This window comes from Ambystoma mexicanum, chromosome 8 (assembly GCF_040938575.1).
Source record: "Ambystoma mexicanum isolate Mex_15411 chromosome 8, UKY_AmexF1_1, whole genome shotgun sequence".
In the NCBI taxonomy this organism is placed as follows: Eukaryota; Metazoa; Chordata; class Amphibia; order Caudata; family Ambystomatidae; genus Ambystoma; species Ambystoma mexicanum.
Window position 1 is genome coordinate 84,873,991 of NC_090929.1, and position 6,178 is coordinate 84,880,168.

General features: G+C 44.5%; 1 protein-coding gene across 1 annotated transcript in view; it reads right to left on the reverse strand.

Moving 5' to 3' along the window:
* LOC138471644 (beta-1,4-galactosyltransferase galt-1-like) overlaps window positions 1–1,669 on the reverse strand; it is a 287,057-nt gene extending 285,388 nt beyond the window's left edge. The window contains exon 1 of the mRNA XM_069609358.1: window positions 1,533–1,669. The gene's annotated coding sequence lies outside the window, so the exon portion shown is untranslated. The remainder of the gene's footprint in view (window positions 1–1,532) is intronic.
* Window positions 1,670–6,178: the final 4,509 nt, after the last annotated feature.

A 6,178-nucleotide genomic window follows, 5' to 3' on the forward strand; every position in this document is an offset into this window, starting at 1 on the left:
TGACCTTTGGCTGTAGTCACACCATCAGCCTGACCGATGCTTGCCGACCCACAACATTGAAATTATTCCTTTAATGATAGGATAGCCTTAATTATACGCATTGTCAGTTACCTCAACTTGGTATTAGCCCATTTCTAATCATTTTGTATACTTATTATTTAAACCACGAGGTCAGAATCTTCATCTGTGTCCAGCAAACAAATTTATAATATTTTCTTGGAGCGTGCGTAATAGCGATGGAAATATCAGTCTCTTCTGATCGCAATCAATGCTCCAACACTGTGCATTAGAACAAAATCTGTGCATGGTTTTAAATGCCTGGACAGCCATCCATGAAAACAAACCTCATTAGAGATGAAAACAGATTGACTCGGACAGCACAGCCATATAATGGCATGACAACGCTTTTGTACGTGTTGTATATTAGGTACTTCACCATCTGGTGCCTTTTAGCGCTCCGTGTCTTGCAATATTAATGTTGTGCTTCTATTTTGCAAACCCATGATCGTTATATCGCTCTATTAGCTACATGCATAAAAGTGCTTGTCTCCAGCGGAAAGCGGTTACACTCAATTCAGTGGTATATTTTTAAGTTATAAAGGATAGACTATTTCACAGAAAGGAAACAGTAATTACCAATAAATCACCAATCGGAACATAAAATATCCTATATAAAGACGAAAGATCAAATCACAAAATCGTTGCTTGCTTGAATAAGTGGTTACTCGTATACAATGTGGACCCTGGTCAGTGCCTTAAGTGGGGTGCTAAACCGAGTACGGGTGTACTTAGGCCATGTCCCCTAACGAGAGCCCCCACTTCACCCAAAAGTGGCAGGGAGGTCTGGGTAAATCAAGTGGGCTGGGGTGCACTGGCATTATTGCCTTTGGTACGCCCAGCATCTCCTTTTAAACAAAAAGGAGGGGCTGGGCGCACCAAAGGTGCCCCCCAGCTCTCACACACAGCAGGCAGCCTTTTCATGTAAGTAGCTGCGTGGTTGAAGGAAACCCTTTAATCATGCGGCTCCTTGAGTGAAAGGGCTGCCTGCTGCATGCCTCTGTTCTGAACTGTGCATTTAAAGGGCTTCATGCTGCCTGATGACTCTTTACTCCAAAACAATAGGAGAGCTGGCCCTCCAGCCCTCCTCCTGTTTCTGAGTACAGTCATCAGGCAGTCTGTGTAGCCGAAACCACTGCAGGTGGCAGTACTTTGGTGTAGAAAAAAGAAAAGGCAAAGCCTTTTCTTTTTTTTATAATCCGAAGTGCTGACACTTGCAGGCAGCCCATGTAACCATGCAGCACTTCAGCTAAACAGGCTGCCTGAGGCGTCAGCGTGGCTGTGGCTAGTCAGGGAATGGCCCCAGCAGGGCCCCAGCTCAGGAGCCCTTTCTGGAGACTGCTGGGGTTTGGCTCTGAGCAGCACCGGCCCACTTAAAGCCCCGAGGGTCCTTAGTTTTGGATGTCGATCCCCTACCTCTTTTGGAGAAGCATGAACCTGTGCCAAAGTTGGTATAGTGTGCATAGGATGCTTACCTCTTTGTCTCGAAGATGTGAGAAATTCCTAGAGCTTGGAAAATCCGATGCGCTCTAGAAGGTTCGGCCACTTGTCGTCCTCTTGGTGCATTGTCTTATTCTGTTGTGCAGGGCTTGGCCTATTAGCGAGCTCCTCCCAAGTGTAGGGTTGAGGTTGAAACCATGCAAGGAACGGAACTGTGTGGCTGCCAGCAAAGTGCTCATTAAGAGACATGTGATGCCCAGTGGACCACCAAGCACTCTCGTGCAGATCACGAGCTATGCCAGATCATAGCAACCAGGCGGTGACAACATCTACTTATGTATGCCGCTGCTCTTCCTTCTATCACAGACCGCAGATGTCCAGGAGAGCATCCGCCCGGGAGGGCTGCGGAAAGCTAACTGGCTATTGAACTACTGTGATGTTTTCCGCCATGTTTTGCCTTTTAACGCATGTCCATATTGTACAGGGTTATTCATTTGCTTACAAATCTGCCATCAGCGGCGGGATACAGAGATGTTTTTATGGGCGGGCAAAAAGGGCACCCACCAGGCTGCCTGATCGAAAGAAGTCACTTTCCATTGTTCAGCAAAACTTAAATAGCACACATCAGGATGGTTCATGGCTACAACGTCCTTCCATCTACAGACTTTTTTTTCGATTTTTCTTTTACATTTTGCAAACGGATCGAAAAATATAGGGGGGTGAGGAAGTGCATACAAGGGGTGGGCGGGTCTGAAATAGAGAAAAAACAATAGGGGATGGGGTTTATTTATTTATTTAATGTGATTCAGTTTTATACAAATAAAACTTTACACATTTCATAAAACAGGAAAAAAATAAATAAGATAAAAAGAATAAAAAACGGAAAAAACCATTAGCAATTCATATATAATCAACAGATCAAGACATTTATGCAAATTCATACAAAGTTGAAACATAATTTAACAAGTTTAACACATTAATAATCAAAGAATAAAAACAACAATAAGAATAAAAAGTAAAAAAGAACAAACAAGCAGGCAGACATGAAATGCCCCTTCAATTGGGCCCCCCCTCCCAAAATCAAATTCGATACGTTTTTTCATTGAAAAATATTTGTCAAAAAACCCATCGAAAATAAATCTGTCGATGAAATGACATATAACCTTTACGGCATTTACGGCATGCTGCTGAGGCTCTAAACCTGTTGCCTGTCTGTTTTTGACAAGTACATCTGGCTCTGATCAATTCATCCTGTAATGCTTTCTGTGTTCCCTGTGATGTACATAGTGTGTCTGTACACTATGACACAACTCCAGTAGCATCCCCACCTTCCCGTGGGGATTATAGTGACCATGTGCAATAGCCAAAGTTGAAATGCATATTGATAAATTTGAGTGCTGCGATGGTTCAGAAGATAGCTCAGTGTGCTAAGCTAGCAAGGCCGATTTAGCTTTTCCTATGTCTGAAGTTGATAAGCCTGCATGTGCATGTACTTCGTAGCAGAACATGTCCTATTTTCAGCAATTTGCCGGCACCGGATAGCGGTTGTTATTAAAACAGTCATGTCATCAGTATGGTGAAGGTCTAGAAATTGCTTTGTTCACTTGGGGAGTTGGAAAACCAGGCAGCCACCCCCAGTGATGAGCATAAAGGGTTAACCCGGAGAAGTGATTAGGTATCCAAAGTCAAGATTGTGGAACCAAAGCTGTCATGCTTGGGTCCTGGCTTTTCTAGCAGACAATATAGTGATCCCGGACAGATCACCTTATGTCACTGACATTACTGTGCTGTCTTCTGTGAACAGATTTGCCTTCTGACATGCTGGTGACATTGTTTAGCCCATTACTCAATCTTTCGTTTTAATATAGGCCATTGGAGAGGAAGAGGTTCCAGTTAGAAGAAAGTGGAACAGATATGCCACACCTCTGCTTTTTTGTACTATTCAAAGGTTTTTCTCACTTTTATAAATAACTATTTCACAAGCCTGTGTTTATGGCATATTTAATGCGTTAAAATACAAAAGAGAAAACCAGATTAAATCTTTTAGGTTGTGATATGATATGATATGATATGATATGATATGATATGGCATTTATAACGCGCCTATACACAGGTGTTTCAAGGCGCTACAAGGCAAAGGGGGGAACAGAGGGAAGAAAGGCAAGGATCTTACTAGGCCAGGTGTCATTTAGATCGCGCAAGTGCAGGGGAGGGGGAAGAAAAGTGCAGGGGGAAAGGGGGAGGGTGAAGTGCAGTACATGGGAGAATATAAACAAGATAAATAAAAGAACGGAAAGTGCAGTACATTGCATAATAGAAGAGCGGGCAGTAGGTGGCAAGTGCAGGGAGAGTGCTGAAGTAAGTGCTGGTGGGGGGACTGTAGGGATCACATGAGTTTGCTGGTAATTATATACTTCCCCTGATGATGGAAACAATGAAGCTAGAATCAATTCCATTGTGCTTAACATGCTTCTATGACATGATCATGTTGGATTTTGTGATTTAGGTACTTTCTAAATGAGTTGTATGTAATCGGATTATGTTAGTTCATGGTAAGTACTGGAGAGGAAAGTGGTAAAGTGCAGCAATTGAAGATTGGGTGCAAATCTCAGCGTCACCTCTTAATCAATGTGTGATCCAGGGCATTTAATCTTGATTTGTCTAACCTGTTAAAATTGCCATAAAGCCTTCAAAATTGGTGCCCATCAGAATGATTTTGTTCTCAAACTCTGATCTTCAAAAAGGCCTCACTCATAGTTTCAATGGCTATATATAGTGTTGCTTCCTCTATAATCATAGTGAGCATTGATATGTTGCACACCACAGCCTCTGATTTCTGTGCTCTCTAATGACAACAGTATTGGAAAAACGTGTCCCTCTTCTTATCTCAGTCTGTTTGGATGCGGGCACCTTGCTGGTAGCTTCTAATCCTCATCCACTATCAGTGCTATGGTATTATGGTATGCCCGGCCTCCAATTGGTCTCCTGTGTTCCTGATTCGGCACTTTTGCATTCTATGAGGCTGCTAATCTTTGTCTTCCGTCTAATCTGGACCATGTGCACCTTTTTCGTACCATCTTCATCTTGAATTCATACTATTGCCAGTACACCATGCTCGTGCCGATGCGAGAACACAAGAGCCCTTGTCCTGGACTACTCATGTTGGTCTTGAAATGCTACTGGTTTATCATTCTGATTGCCACAAGAATGAAGAGGATTATAGGACTGGAAGGGATAAACCCATGCGTATGTTGATCGCTGCGAGGTAGAATATAAAGCTATGTGTTGTGATCACGATGGAGGTTTGGGGGTGACCAGATATTTTGGATCCCTTAATTCCTTTAGTTCGTTGGAGGGGGGCCCCAAAGGTGTCCGTGCCCCAGACCCCAAAAATGCACAGCACTTAGAGTATAAAGCAGAACGAAAACAGAGAGGAACTAAAACCACGAACAGGACTTAGAGATCCAAGCAAAAGCTTGGAGTCTTAGCTAGCCTGTGGTAGCAGATGAGCGGTTAGCACCTGTGAGAGGGAGTCCCTCTACAAATCCCGATTCATCTTTCAATGAGGCTACAGTTCAATGAGGCTACAGTTCAATGAGGCTACAGCTTCTATACATGTATAATATTGCATACCCAGAGACAATGGAAACATTAGTCCCACATGCATTTGTCACCACATTGTTGGGTGTGTGCATGTTACTATTTCCATGCTGGGGCATAGTCTGTTGTGGGTGCTGCTGTTGTGGGTGCTGCTGTTGTGGGTGCTGCGGTTGTTTGTGCTGCTGTTGTGGTGCTTGCACCCCCGGGGGCCGGGGTGGTAGCTGCGTGTATGCTTGGTGCATTTCATAGGTCATGGAGGTCATCCTTGGTGTCGGCATCTGTTGTGTATTCTGGGGTTGTGGGTGATAATTATGGTACGTGTTATATCTAAGCCTTGACCTGCTTCTACACTCTCAGAAAATGTCCCCACTTCCCGCAGTTCCAACACTGTGAGCCACCCATGCCCACCCCTCTTGGTCCCATGCCTCCAAAGCCCCCTGTAGCCCCCATAAATCTGCCCCTCCTGCGCTGCTGACCTCCTTGTTGCCACTCCTGGGTGGGCTACTGCTGTCCACCTCCCCACTGCCCTTGTCCTGCATCTGGCCAAAGTGCTGCTATTCAGTCATCTGCGGACCCCTGTGTGCTCCCTTTCGCTTCCGTCTGTGCAGGTGTGGACACCACCCCCTCTACAGTTGTCTTAGCCAAATTCCTCTGTACCAATATCGCGTAATTTGCCTGCAATTACTGTTCCATTTGCTGTTCACTTTCCTTTATTTGTTTGCAGTGGTGTATTATTATAGTCTGAATTTCCACCCACCCTTTCATTTCAATGCACACAATTTTGTCTAGTGCCTTCAGCACTTTCTTTGGTAAGCCCCTTTTGATAAGGAAATAGAAAAGAGGAACTGATTGATCCCACTGGTCCCCTGTCTCCGCTCTCCACATCTCCTGAACCTTAATAATGCACTGAGCTGCGTCTGCGTCATCCCTCATAGTATATTGCATAATTGACTGCTGGTCTGGCATGTCAGGGTATGTGCGCCGAAGTGCATCCCACACCTGCGTTCTGATGTTATTGAACGGTGCACCGTCATGCGCATCGTCGTCTAACCGCACTCCTGGGTATCCTGCTTTAAACCAC